This window comes from Podarcis melisellensis, assembly GCF_964234715.1.
Source record: "Podarcis melisellensis genome assembly, chromosome: 6".
Classification (NCBI taxonomy): domain Eukaryota; kingdom Metazoa; phylum Chordata; class Lepidosauria; order Squamata; family Lacertidae; genus Podarcis; species Podarcis melisellensis.
The window spans coordinates 23,296,493-23,310,075 of NC_138538.1; the positions used below are offsets into that span (position 1 = coordinate 23,296,493).

General features: G+C 41.8%; 1 protein-coding gene and 1 long non-coding RNA gene across 4 annotated transcripts in view; both read left to right on the plus strand.

Annotated features, from left to right (window-relative positions):
- LOC309373215 overlaps nt 1-13,583 on the plus strand; it is a 408,815-nt gene that overhangs the window by 373,758 nt on the left and 21,474 nt on the right. The gene's annotated exons all lie outside the window — the stretch shown is intronic.
- The window catches only part of ZHX3 (zinc fingers and homeoboxes 3), a 47,100-nt gene that overhangs the window by 12,043 nt on the left and 21,474 nt on the right, over nt 1-13,583 (plus strand). For 2 of the 3 annotated variants that reach the window (XM_081916735.1, XM_081916733.1), the window contains exon 2: nt 10,476-10,582. The gene's annotated coding sequence lies outside the window, so the exon portion shown is untranslated. Of the gene's footprint in view, nt 1-5,881; nt 6,067-10,475; nt 10,583-13,583 lie in introns of those variants that run through there. The other variant, XM_081916734.1, reaches the window with a different exon arrangement.

Genomic DNA, 13,583 nt, shown 5'->3' on the forward strand with positions numbered 1-13,583 from the left:
AATACAGACAGACGTCTTTGTATAGCTGCTAGGATGGGAAATGCAAACCAAATATACAATACTTTATTTAGCATAGCTCAGCTGAAGTACACAAGTGATAATTGTTTGCAAGAGTGTAATACTCAATTTGCCTTTCAGTATTATTTTGTATTGAATTACAGTGGTACCTCAAGTTACATACGCTTCAGGTTACATACGCTTCAGGTTACAGACTCCGCTAACCCAGAAATAGTGCTTCGGGTTAAGAACAGAAATCGTGCTCTGGCGGCGTGGCTGCAGCAGGAGGTCCCATTAGCTAAAGTGGTGCTTCAGGTTAAGAACGGACCTCCAGAACGAATTAAGTACTTAACCCGAGGTACCACTGTACTAGGAATTTTGATTACAGATCACTCACTCCCCCCACCCTGGTGAATAGGAACATCTTTTTTCCTCAGTTTTTCCAATTTTATTTCTACTTTTCAAGTTTATACATTTCACTAGTTTTATACATTTCACTAATTTTACAATCATTTTAACATTTCAAAACTTGACTTCCTTCCTCCTCTTTCTGCAGTTCCTTAAATTTATTTTTAATATCCTCTGCATATCCAAATTAACTTAATTTGCTCATTTATTCACTTTCCCCCCCCATCACTGATTATGTCAGATGTACCCCATTCCAAAGGGCCCTGTACCCCAGAGCTGTTTCAGGACTGTCAGCGATGGTGGGCACTCTCTTTTTTTTAGAAGACAAGCTAAATATAGATGTAACTAGCATACCACAGCACAGTGAACATCGGTCTTAAATTTGTATATGGGAAGCTGAATTTGGGCTTTTAAAATTATAAATTGATGAAGTACAGTGGTACCTCTGGTTGCAAATAGGATCCGTTCCAGAGGCTCGTTCGCAACATGAAAAGCCGGCAAAGTGAAGTGCTGTATCTGTGCAGGTGTGCAGTTTGGTGCTTCTGCGCATGCGCTATTTAGCACTTCTGTGCATGTGCAAGTGGCGAAACCCGAAAGTAACCCTTTCCGGTGCTTCTGGGTTGCTGCGGGACACAACCTGAAAAAACGTAACATGAAGCAAACGTAATATGAGGTTATGGTATAGTTATGGTGTAATATTTTAACATTGAAGAAACTTATGTATTTCTTTTTTTTGGGGGGGGGAGTAAATTCTCTTTGAACCTGTGAAGGAGACATGAGCAAATGGAGTGTGTGGTTTGTTCATAGGAAACCTCATGTAGATTAAGGCAGGTCATGTCCACATGAACATTTGCCTCAGGTTCACAGCCCTTTGACACATCTCAAATGTTGTTGCCACAAAGGGCACAACCAGGAAAGCCAGGAATATGAGATGCACCAAAGGTAGCAGCTGGTGTCGGTGTGTCCGCACAGCCAAATAACACCTAAAAGCAATAGGTGACTAAGCCTATTGCTCTTTAAAATAAGGGGGGGAAACAGGGGGAGGCAAGCTAAAAACACCTTCATATTAGTGGTCAAGCAAGATCAGCTGAGGGGAGTAAACAAGGTGACTTTTTTTTATTAACAAAATAAGTCAGCTGTTGTGAACTGCCTTGCCTACAAAGTTTCCTTTACTTTCTGCAGTAACTCTTTCATGCAGTCCAAACACCTTTAGTAAGAAGCCTGTAATTATCTGCAGTTGCTTAGGTTTCTAGATCAAATAAAGGTGACCTTGCTCAGAATGGGTATGTGTGTGTGTGTGTGTAGAGTCCATAGCCAGAAAATATAAAGTGTCTCCTCTTTTTAATGGAGAGTCAATTAAACTGACCTAGAGCCAGATTACTGATGTGAATACTTTAGGCTAGGGGCTGTCACTTGAAGAGACTTACTGTCTACAGTGGTACCTCGGGTTAAGAACTTAATTCATTCTTGCGGTCCGTTCTTAACCTGAAACTGTTCTTAACCTGAGGTACCACTTTAGCTAATGGGGCCTCCTGCTGCTGCTGCGCCGCCGGAACACAATTTCTGTTCTCATCCTGAAGCAAAGTTCTTAACCTGAGGTACTATTTCTGGGTTAGCGGAGTCTGTAACCTGAAGCGTCTGTAACCTGAAGCATCTGTAACCCGAGGTACCACTGAACAACAAATTAGGAAACATAAGCATATTTATTGTACAAAAGCAGACCTTTGGCTAGGGCTCATTTGTGCATGTAGGTTTCCTCATATGTGGATCACTGCCTTTGGTTATATTTATGTAATACCCTGCCTTTTCAAGTATTTCGGCCTGTTTCACATGTAATGGTAAGCCTAACCATGGCTTAGTATGAATTAGCAAACATGCAGGCTCTTGGAGAGGAGAACATGACAGCTTTTCTCCTCCCCAGTCGTTCTGCTGTTGCACATAGCTAAACTATGGGTTGCTTTAATCCAGGCTTCCTCAACCTCGGCCCTCCAGACTTTTTTGGCCTACAACTCCCATGATCCCTACCTAGCAGGACCAGTGGTCAGGGATGATGGGAACTGTAGTCTCAAAACATCTGGGGGCCCGAGGTTGAGGAAGCCTGCCTTAATCCACTTCTGGGTTTGTGGTTTAGCTCTCTCCAGACCAAACCATGAGCTGCAACTCAGGTTTGTGAAATAACTGCGGATTGGTTGCCTTTAAATATAGAGAGGAGATGCAGCCAGATCTGGGTGGACCATGTTGCTAATTTCCCCCATAACTTTAGTCCAGAAAGCTGTCCAAGGGCAGTCCCTATGGCTCTACAGTGCCACCAGTAGGATGTATTCCTTGAGTTTTGAATATGTATCATTCACTCAGGTGAAAATTCATGAACAATTTTCATGGAGTTTTTTTTTAGACTAAATAGAATGGTTTCATGGACCAGAGCTTATCAATGGGAAGCGACCCTGAAGTTAAATGTTCATTTGGGTGGGGAGGAATGAAGCTTACTAGAAACCTTTTTTTTTTTTTGGTGCTAGGGCAGGTCCCAAATCATGTACACATTTATACAAATATGTAATTCATTATCCTCTTTTCAGCAGAAATGTTACTCTTGGATCCAAGTAAACACAAACTTATTTCACAGTCCAGAATCTTCCTCTTCTGTCCTCCCCCTCAGTTTATATTGGCACAATATTTTGTTGCAAAATTTTATATTGTTGAAAATTACAAAGTAGTTTTCAAATTATGCTATTGGGTGCAAACTCTCTGGAACATTCCCTAGAGGGGATAGGATTGTGGAATGAAACATCTGCATATTTTAAAGCTGTGGAGAAAAACAACTGTCCCCTCTTTCCCCATCCACACCCATTTCATTAGAAAACAAATTTGGTTAGATTTAAGCCATAGCCCTCAAAACAAAACTTTCCATATTTAAGATAAAATATTTCAAACAGCTTTCTTCTTGCATTTTCAAGAAAAGCTTTTGATTTTTAAAATTTATTTTAATATTGCCATTTGTGGGCTATTATTTTAAAATGAAAAATTTCCCCATCTTCCCAAAGTTCTTGTTTTTAGCCTGTAAACTTCTGAGTAGGGAAGAAATGCTCTCTGCCTTGCCAGGCAAAAGAGTTTGGTCTGAAGTTATAAGATCAAGTGCAGGTCAAGTTTTCTGCCACACAAGCAAAAGTTTAAAGAGAAGGCAAAGTGATTGAATTTCCCACTGATGAGAACAAATGATATGTTAATTCTGAGACAAAAGGAATGTGGTGTACTTTGCTGCTGTATATGTGAATTGACCTTCCTTTCCACAGCTGTTCATCTGCCTCCCTTTGAAGCTAAGAAACTGCATTTCTAAGCCTAGTATCTCAAGGAAAACTGCTTGTTTTCTGAAAATTGCAAATGCAATTTCTACTAAATTTTACTTCGCCAAATTAGATTTTAAAGGCATGTCTTTACAGTATGGCTTTCTAACCAATCAATTAGATGTTGTTGTTTTTTTTAAAAAAAAATCCTTCCCTTGTAACTGTACACACAGTGTCTCAGTTGTAACCTTCATCTGATGAGAAAGACCTATAATGGGACTGAGCCATTGTGCCAGAAAAATAATCTGGAATTTCAGTTTTATTTATTTAATGCTCTGGCACTTAATTTAAACTTTCTGTATTTAACCTACAGTGGTACCTCAGGTTAAGTACTTAATTCGTTCCAGAGGTCCATACTTAACCTGAAGCTGTTCTTAACCTGAAGCACCACTTTAGCTAATGGGGCCTCCTGCTGCTGCCGCACCTCTGGAGCACGATTTCTGTTCTCACCCTGAAGCAAAGTTCTTAACCCAAGGTAATATTTCTGGGTTAGCAGAGTCTGTAACCTGAAGCGTATGTAACCTGAAGCGTATGTAACCCGAGGTACCACTGTATTTGCCACTGAAAAACTTAAACTTGTATGGTTAAATAAAATAATACAGTTTCACAATATAATGAGTCATTCAACAATCCAAATTGTTACATCCAAACTAGATGATCACTTAATCTACTAATTCGGAAGATGCTAAATGAATTGGGCTGAACCAAAGTAAAGAAGCCAGTTCAAAAGGTATTTCAAGTAAGTGTCATAAGACACACAATATACAATTACAGGAGAACATTTTATGTGGCTATTATAAACTAGTCAAGTTGCTGAAAATACAGGCAGTAACTGTGTAATCCGGGCATGTCTACTCAGAAGTTAGTCACACTGAGTTCACTGGGCCTTCCTCCCAGGTAAACTCATGGTGGCCTCATAAGCCTGCAGGCAATTAAATACACTATAGGAGATTTGGAATCCCGCATATTTGTTATTGCAAATTGATTTTGGTTTCCCTCTTGGTGGGGTGCTTAACGTTGAATGGTGGTCTGTGAGGAGCCACAATTTGAAATAACAGGTTGGGTGCCTTCATGTATTCTTCTCGCATTAGAATTCCACCCCAGATTTCCAAGTGACTGAAGAGAAGTTTAAATGCAACTGTCCTGGTTATGATGGTTTCTGTCCATGGCTTCTGGCTGCAGATGGTTGACCTGTTCTGATGACAGAATTGTTGAGTTGGAAGGGACCCTGAAGATCATCTAGTTCAAGCCCCTGCAATGCAGGAATAGGTAGCTGTCCCATATGGCGATTGAACCTCCAACCTTGGCTGTAGCAGCACCATGCTCTTACCAACAGAGCTATCCAGACAGTAAGAATGGATAGGTGAAGCAAGTGTCTAAGAGAACAGGGAAACAGGGCCAAGGGCCCGAGAAGGAAACATGCCAAGGGAAGTGAGTTGGGATACAAAGTGTTGACATTTAAGAGAGGAAGAAATTCAGGGGAGTAAGAGGGAGAAAAAGCTGGAGGGAGTGGGGAGAAAATGGGCAGAGGAGAGAGTTGTAGAATCGTATCATGATTTGAAACAATCAGCCAGATATTTGGCTACAGGACCTTAGTCTACTCTAATTTCCCCTGTTGCATAACAAGAATTAACAATAACTAGCCCAGAAGAATGTAAGGCCAGGGCATAGTATGCTCCAGCAGAACTTTTGTGCAGCTTTTCAAAGCAAAGCACCCTCACTCAGCACTTTTCACCACTTGTTCTCTCATTACGTATTAAATTTTTCCTGGCAAATTCTTGGTAACTTCGCAGGTCAAGGACTTGGCATTCAGCTCTGATCGCTTTCCAAAGTGTGTTTGAAATCTTAACCCCATAAACAATAACAAGAATATATGTTTTGTAGACTTTAAGATGCAAGCTTCAAATAGCTATTGTCTTGTCGTGGGAGCCAGACTTTCTAGTATATCTCATCTTTATCTGCAAGCTAATACAGAAATGTGGGCTTGGGCGCCTCCTGATTAACCTAAACATGGAAGAATGACTGTGGGCTGGAAAACCTGGATGAGCCTTCGTAGCGTCTGCTGTGACGTCACAAACCACATTCTGCTGTTATAGTTACCGAAAGGTATTGGAATCCTGTGTATGGAGCTGGGTTAAATATTGTGAGAGTCACAGCTGAGGTGGGGGAAAAACCACAGGAATAGTGGCATCGGTACATTCGCTGCAGAGGTTTAATGCAGAAGGACATTTTGGCTTTTAAGGGTAGAAATTAAGACTAATAAAGGGAAAAAAGGGCCAAGTGAGTTTGTAAGCTGTTGAAACATACTCCTGAAAAAGTGGTAAGATGCATTTCCCCATTCACTCGGCTTTTAAAAACACTCATTTTTTTTTGCTCTTGTTTGTGGAGACATGGGATAGCTGCTAAGATAAACTTGCTCTAAAATATCTGAGACTGCATTATGGCCTCTGTCCCTTCAGTCAAGACAACTGCTGCCATACTTTCATTTCACTGGCAACTTTGGAAGGGGGGCAATTTATAAATATTTACAAATAGGTTTATTATATTTTACAAATATTCTTATGCTGGGTTTAACCAAGGTTGTGTGTGAGAGAGCTTTGATTTTTATATCTTTTGTAAGCTTGTTGTGCATGCTAACCGGCTAGCATCTTGACCCACGCAGTAAGATTTGTAAGCAGCTTACCATGTGGCATTTGGCCATCAGAATCCACTCCATTTTTTTGTTCCTTTAATGCCTCACAAGAATTTTGTAAGAATAATCCTTGTTACTTCTAGGCCACTATACAATATATTGATTAACTAGCTTCCCCACAGTTTAATTTGACTGGACTTAACCATCCAGGTGTCCTTTAGCTAACTAGTTTCTGTCCTCATTCTGCCTCCCTCTTCCCCACCTCCCAGTTAGTAAGCTGTTTCTGAAATGGATATTATTGGAATACTTTTGTAGCATCATAACACCAGCACCTAAGCAGCAATTGAAATAATGGTAAAGGTAAAGGACCCCTGGATGGTTGAGTCCAGTTAAACTTGACTATGGGGTGCAACGCTCATCTTGCTTCAGGCCGAGGGAGCTGGCATTTGTTTGCAGAAGAGTAGTTATTATTCTATACAAAATGTTTCTGGGAATCAACCCGTGCTAAGGGTGCTGCTACGTGTTAACACTGACACTATTTGAGAAAACCCTTGTGTTACATTGCTGCCTCCTGCAACAAACACATGGCATAATATATAAATGTTCGGGTCTTTAAGCATCCATGTTCACACTTCATGGAATGAATACTGAATGGGCCAGTATTCCTTCAAACTTGAATAAAGTTGTACGATGTGCACACTTCACATGTTTGCTGTTGGAAACACTGGTATAATTTCACTGTCTCAGAGCAATCATTATGTGTACCGCTATCCGGAAGACAGATATAGACAGCAGTAATTTGGGGAAATTAATTGGACTCTTTGGATACATCTGATGCCTGGATTCCAGGCCTGGTTTGTAGGCCAATTTAGCCCACACGGGTTTCTTGTTGGCCCATGTGGCCTTTAGGACAGTGTATATATAGTACAGTACACAATCTGTGTGTCCTGATTTCTTAGGATTAGTGCAGGGGAATCTCCTGGGGGAAAGACAACTTTCTTGAGCCGTTTCCAACACCCTACTGCTTCTCACAATGTGTGTTCCAGTTACACAGTATAGCACATAGCTGGCAGCATGGGGAACTGTTGCCTGGATGTCTGGTCTTATTAGGGATGGGCAAATGTGTTGGTTTTGGTTTCTCTCCATTTGTCATTTTTTGAAACTTAAGTTCAGTTCTCCAATTTATATATTTATTTATTTGAGGTGCTCATGATCATTTGTCTGCAAAATTTGCCTAACGTGCACATTTAAATGTAATTTTACCCAATATGCACGTTTTTGCAAGCACTTTTCATTAAAATGCATTTTTGAAAGTTGTTTTCACTAATAATGTTCATTTTGTGCATGATTTACCCTAGCAGATGCATTTTTGAACATATTACTCCGGTGGTGAGCTGAGTTGCAAAATTCGAAGGACTGTTTTGTTTTGGTTTGCATATTGCCTTTGAACGTGAACTTCTTTAAATTTCTCCCTACCTTTTAGTGACACAACTGAGAACCTCTCATTTCCTACAAGGACATCTGGTGTCCATTGTCAATGAAGAGGTTTAACTTTTAAAATTTGTGCAGATGTAGGTTTTATTATGGCAACTGCAGTTTGTGCTCAGAAACTAGAAGTACTTGAAACCTCTGCCACAGTCCTTTAGCCCATCAATTTTTCCAACAAGAGGCAAAGCATGAGTATCATGTGTTGCTGTTTGAACAGAAGCGACATGATGCTGAGAATAAATAAGTCTGGGTGTGGTTGGTGCTCGGGTGGGAGGCTTCCTATAAAGTTGACTTATACTGAGTCTACAACAATAATAAACTAGGCAGACCAGTTTGCCTTGGGAATGAGAATCCTATGCAAACTTCCCCATGCTCTTGGACTCCAGCTCCCATCAGCCCCAGACATCATGGCCAGTAGTTAGGGATGATGGGGACTGTAGTCTAGGAACATCTGGAGAGCCATATATTCCCAGGATTGACTAGTGCAGTATGGGGAAATAATTGAGTTAGCTGACATGGGCTGGGGCAGGGCAGGGTTATAAAGAGGTTGGAGCTGCAAAGATGCTCCAGCAGAGCCAAGCCAATGCTCCTGCTGGTGAATTTGCACAGCCCTGAGCTGATTGCCGCCCTGCCGCAGCCCAGCCCTGTCCAGGTAAGCTGCAGGGACAGTGGTGCCAAGAGGGAAGCCCCTCCCCACAACACTGACTGTCACTGCCGGTTCTTCATTCCTGGCAGCAAATAGCCAGGTTTTCAAACAAGAATCTTTCCCAGTCCCTTTCTTCAACCTTTAGAATGGACAAAAATCTCAATATTCTGGCAGGTGTATTAATTTTGGAAGTTTGAAGTAAAGCTGATTGTTTTCTTCTTTTCATTTTATCATATCATGGATTTTTCTTAAAAGAAATGAATTTATCTTAAAGGTTTCTTTCCCTGTATTGTGTGCATTCTTTTGTGTGTGTGAGTTTTACATTTGGTTATACATCTGTCTTTGAGTTTAGCCTCAATCTTTTAAAGGAAACTGTTTTAAGCAATTTACCAGTTCTGAACAGATAGAATTGCCTTGCCATTTTGAAGAGAGGAAGCCTATAGTGGAAAGTCAAGCGGAAGACCTATATATAGCCATTGGTTGTAACGGTGTTGGTTTGGTGGTTGTGATTGCTTCTCTAAACAATTTCCTGGCTAGTTGATTGTGGCATTTGGAACCTTTAGCACACAGATGACACGTTGCTACTGCTGATCAGTATCTGAGTGATTAATGCTTATTCATTTAAATTTTTTCTGGATGCTCCCAAATGAATTATCTGTGAAACGTAATTGGCCATCATAGTAAAATGGAACTCCAGTAGCCTTCATTCACACATAATACTAAATCATAGTTTAGCACTACATGGATGAGATTCCATGAGGCTTGAGTGAAGTGTCAGGTTCACACATTCCCCCTACATAGGATCATAGGTAGCTGCCATGTACCAAGTCAGAACCATTGGCCCATCTAACTTAGAATTGTCTACACTGACTGGCAGCAGATCTTGATGGTTTCCAGTGGGACATTCCCAGCCCTACCTGGAGAAGACTCAGTATAAGTTTAGTTTTGCTTTCAAAGAATCTTGGCTTAGTGTTAGGGATTGCAGTTTACAACATGGATTATGAATATGGCCTGTTTAACCATTGATTGTTGTACTCAGGATTGCTTGCTGCTGTGGGTCTAAAGGTATTACTAACAATATCATTTATAATGGATAAAGGTAAAGGTAAAGGGACCCCTGACCATTAGGTCCAGTCGTGACCGACTCTGGGGTTCCGGCGCTCATCTCACTTTATTGGCCGAGGGAGCCGGTGTACAGCTTCCGGGTCATGTGGCCAGCATGACTAAGCTGCTTCTGGCGAACCAGAGCACGGAAATGCCGTTTACCTTCCCGCCAGAGTGGTACCTATTTATCTACTTGCACTTTGACGTGCTTTCGAACTGCTAGGTTGGCAGGAGCAGGGACCAAGCTCACCCCCTTGCGGGGGTTCGAACTGCCAACCTTCTGATCAGCAAGTCCTAGGCTCTGTGGTTTAACCCACAGTGCCACCCATGTCCCTTATAATGGATAGTTACAGGAAAAAAACTATTGGCCATGCCATGATAAAAAAGTGGATTCCTGGAGGCTGCAGTGGGAGAAAGAAGAGGAGGACAGAACTTCAGAACGGATGAAACAAACTCTGATTCTTAGGCTAGGATGCTTCTCCCTCTCTCTCTCTCTCTCTCTCTCTCTCTCTCTCTCTCTCTCTCTCTCTCTCTCATATGCAGGGATTAGTGTTTTTTATTGAAGCATCCTTTCTTCTCCCACCAACTCCCACTTCCAGTATCCTGAAGTGATGCAATCCCAACCAGGAGGGCTAGACTGCATGCTTCTATGAAAAAAGAGATTTGTCTGCCTCAAAGTATCCTATGAATGAATATTCTAAGGGGCTGCAGAGATGTGCCTGATTTTTCAGACATATTGTATCCTGAGGGTCTTGGTGGTTCATTTCAGTTTCATTGAAACTGGCAGAACTTAGCGCATGCTTTTAAAAAGTTGCCTAGAAATTTACTAATGCAATAATGGTCTCTTTATTACTTCCAGGGCTAAATCGGGATTGCAGCTGTCAGGACAAAATATCTTATGATGCCTAAAAGGAAAGAGAAGGAAATGCAAAGTGATGCATTAAGAAAACATTGACGATTTTTCAGGTATGCATTGGTCTTGGTATTTTTTTACTTGGCTCTCATACATAGGGTCATTGCAGCTTTTAATGTAAAGGTCATGTATGCCAGTGATGCAGCTTTGGAGACTTTGGAGCATGAGCTCATTATGACACCAGTCCCATAGCCATGCCCCTAAGGAGAGTTGAAAAATGTAGGCCACGGTGTATGCACACCCACATCCCAGCAGCACTATAGCACAATGCCCAGTCTTAGCTCACAGTCATAGACTTAGCATGAATATCAAGGCTTCCCGGAGAGGAGATCACAGCCACTGTACTCCTTCCCTGGACTTTCTGCTGCTGCAGCACTGTGATCTCAGCCATGATTTGGCTTTTTATGTTGCCCAAACCTGGGCTCATGATTTGTCTCTTTCAGGCGAACCATGAGCTGTAAATACAAAAATCAAACATGATTTGCTTAAGTGTTGTATCAGTTCATAGAAGAGAGCATAGGTGCCAACTCCCTGGGTGCCTGAGCATCAACACAATTCCCAATGAAGGGGCTGGGCACCCACAAATTTTGGTGCCAGGGCCATGTTGCATGGCACCCAAGGCCCTTGGCACCCATGGTCGTGGGGTCAAGCTGGCACTCCTGGAAGAGAGAGATAGTGCTGTGTTTAGCACATTGGACTTCATCTAGGAGTGTGAGAGAAATTCATTTCAGTTTGCATTTAAATGCAGTTCACAGTTTCTGAAACAATATGCAAACTGAAATACAGCCGTCCTTCAAAATTCACATTTTTCTGAATTTTGCAGTAGCTTTAAAAAAAGTGTACTAAAATGCACAAACCAGGATAAAAATTGTCAGGAGCTTGTCCTACTCTTGAGTAGAACCTTGGCAGAGACACATGCCCGACTGGCATGTTCCCTCCCTCCTGGTCGATCGTTCGGGAGCTTCAAAAGCTTTCCTATGCCTGAACATCACAGTGACCGATGCCAACAGACACCGGCACACTTAGGGATCCACAGAGTCTTCGCAGCTTGCATAACAGACCTCAGCAATGCAGCATTTTGGCTAATCTGCTTTATTTACATATAGACACACGGAGCACTGCAACATGGCTCCCTCTCTCTCTAGCCTCAGACAGCAAAGAGTATGAACAAAGGAAAATCGTCCCACTTCACGGAACACAGTAACACAAACATCCTGTCTCCATCACTTCCCACTCTGTGGAGTCAAAACATACACTGTCATGTGAAAGACAACAATTCCATGACTGAAATCACAGAACTGGCTTTCAAAAATGTGTATATTGAATAGAAAGATGTGTACATTAGGGAAATTTACTCAGAATGCTAAAGAGTTTTTCTGAGGATTTTTTAGAATTGCAAACTGATGTGGATTTGTGGCAAAGCAAATTTGAACTAGGGACAATGAGAAAGGGAGTGAACCAGAGCTATATATATCAAGCGACCCACCTGCTCAACTGCTGGAGAACTGGAAAAAACATAAACACTAAAGTCCTGTCATGCACAAGCTGCCATTTCAGATGCCAGTGAGGCTCATTTGAATTGTTTAAAACAGACTGTTGTATAACTGTGTTAGTTTCTAACATAAATTTAATGTAAAGAACAGACCATTAGATGCACACACATTTCCCCTTACTTTTTGGGAGGGGAAAAGTGAGTCTTATAGAGCAAAAAATATGGTATCTCTGCTAGACTCCCATCTGACACTTCCTGTCTTGTTGTGTGTTTCTCTTCTGGGAAAAGAAATCCTCGCTTCAGGTGCAAACAGTCTTGGGTGACTTCCAGCTACACACCTGCACTTTCATTTGCTTTATATCAGTTGTTTGCATTCAGCATTAAGCCCTTCCAAGGATATGTCTGCTGTGGGAAGCAAAATTTACCGGCAAAAGCTGCAAATCCCTGATCAGCCATGAAACGCACTGGGTGACCTTGGGCCAGTCACTGCCCCTCAGTCTAACCACAGGGTTGTTGTGAGGATAAAATGGAGAGGAGGAGAACTACATATGTACAGCACCTTGAGCTCCATGGAGGAAAGGTGGTATATAAATGCAATAAGTCAATAGCAACTTTTTTTTCCCAGTAGACAAGTTGCTTGTTAGGAGAGGGAGCTTCTTCAGAGAGCATGCCTTCCATGCTTCATAAGAAATTAGGTATTCTCATTTTACACTGAGTGAGCAAGGTAAGTCAGATAAATGAGATCACCTAGCAAAAGAAGGTTGTATTCAGTGCAGTGCTATGCGAACTTTACGTCAGTGGAAGGATTTCTGCTTGCACAGTGGACCTCTTCCACTGGTACAACCTCTAAAGCTGTTCTAGGGGTTTTCCCAACCCGCTGGAGCAGATTAGTAAAAGGTATAGTGCAGGGGTCTGCAACCTTTAAGACAAAAAGAGCCACTTGGACCCGTTTCCGAAGGAAAAAACAAAACTGGGAGCCGCAAAACAAGCCAAATGTAAATAACCACACCTTCTTCCCCTTCCCCCATTCTCTCTCTTTTCCCTGAGTCTATTTCAGAAAGCAAAGAGGGGTATGGTACCTCTCATATCCATTTTTTGCAAAGCACCATGTGCATAGAGGGCATTATACAAATTAATACATAGAAAAGTGTCTGTCCCTCCCTGCAGTTCAACTCCCTCTCTTTTTACTAACAGCACATATCCATTCCTTCTGCTGGTGCAACTTTCTCATCATTTCTACATAGCAGCATTTATAAACCAGTGCCAGAGAAACTGGGTGAAAGGAAGGTGAGAGGGAAGAGATATGAATATTTATGTGTGTATATGTATACATACATACACCTACACGATTACAGGTTTGAAGCCAACTTAAAATAAAAAGAGCTGGTAAGCAAAGGAATCTGTGGTGCTTTCCATGGGATCCGGGGACATGTCAGCTAATACTCTTTCCTTTCTTCTTCGTTTGCTTGTCTCTGCAGCAAATCTCGAGGGGGAAGGGAGAAGGGCAGCAATTGCATAGGCACGAGAGAACGGGGGAAATCCCGCATGCAGGATTTTGGTGC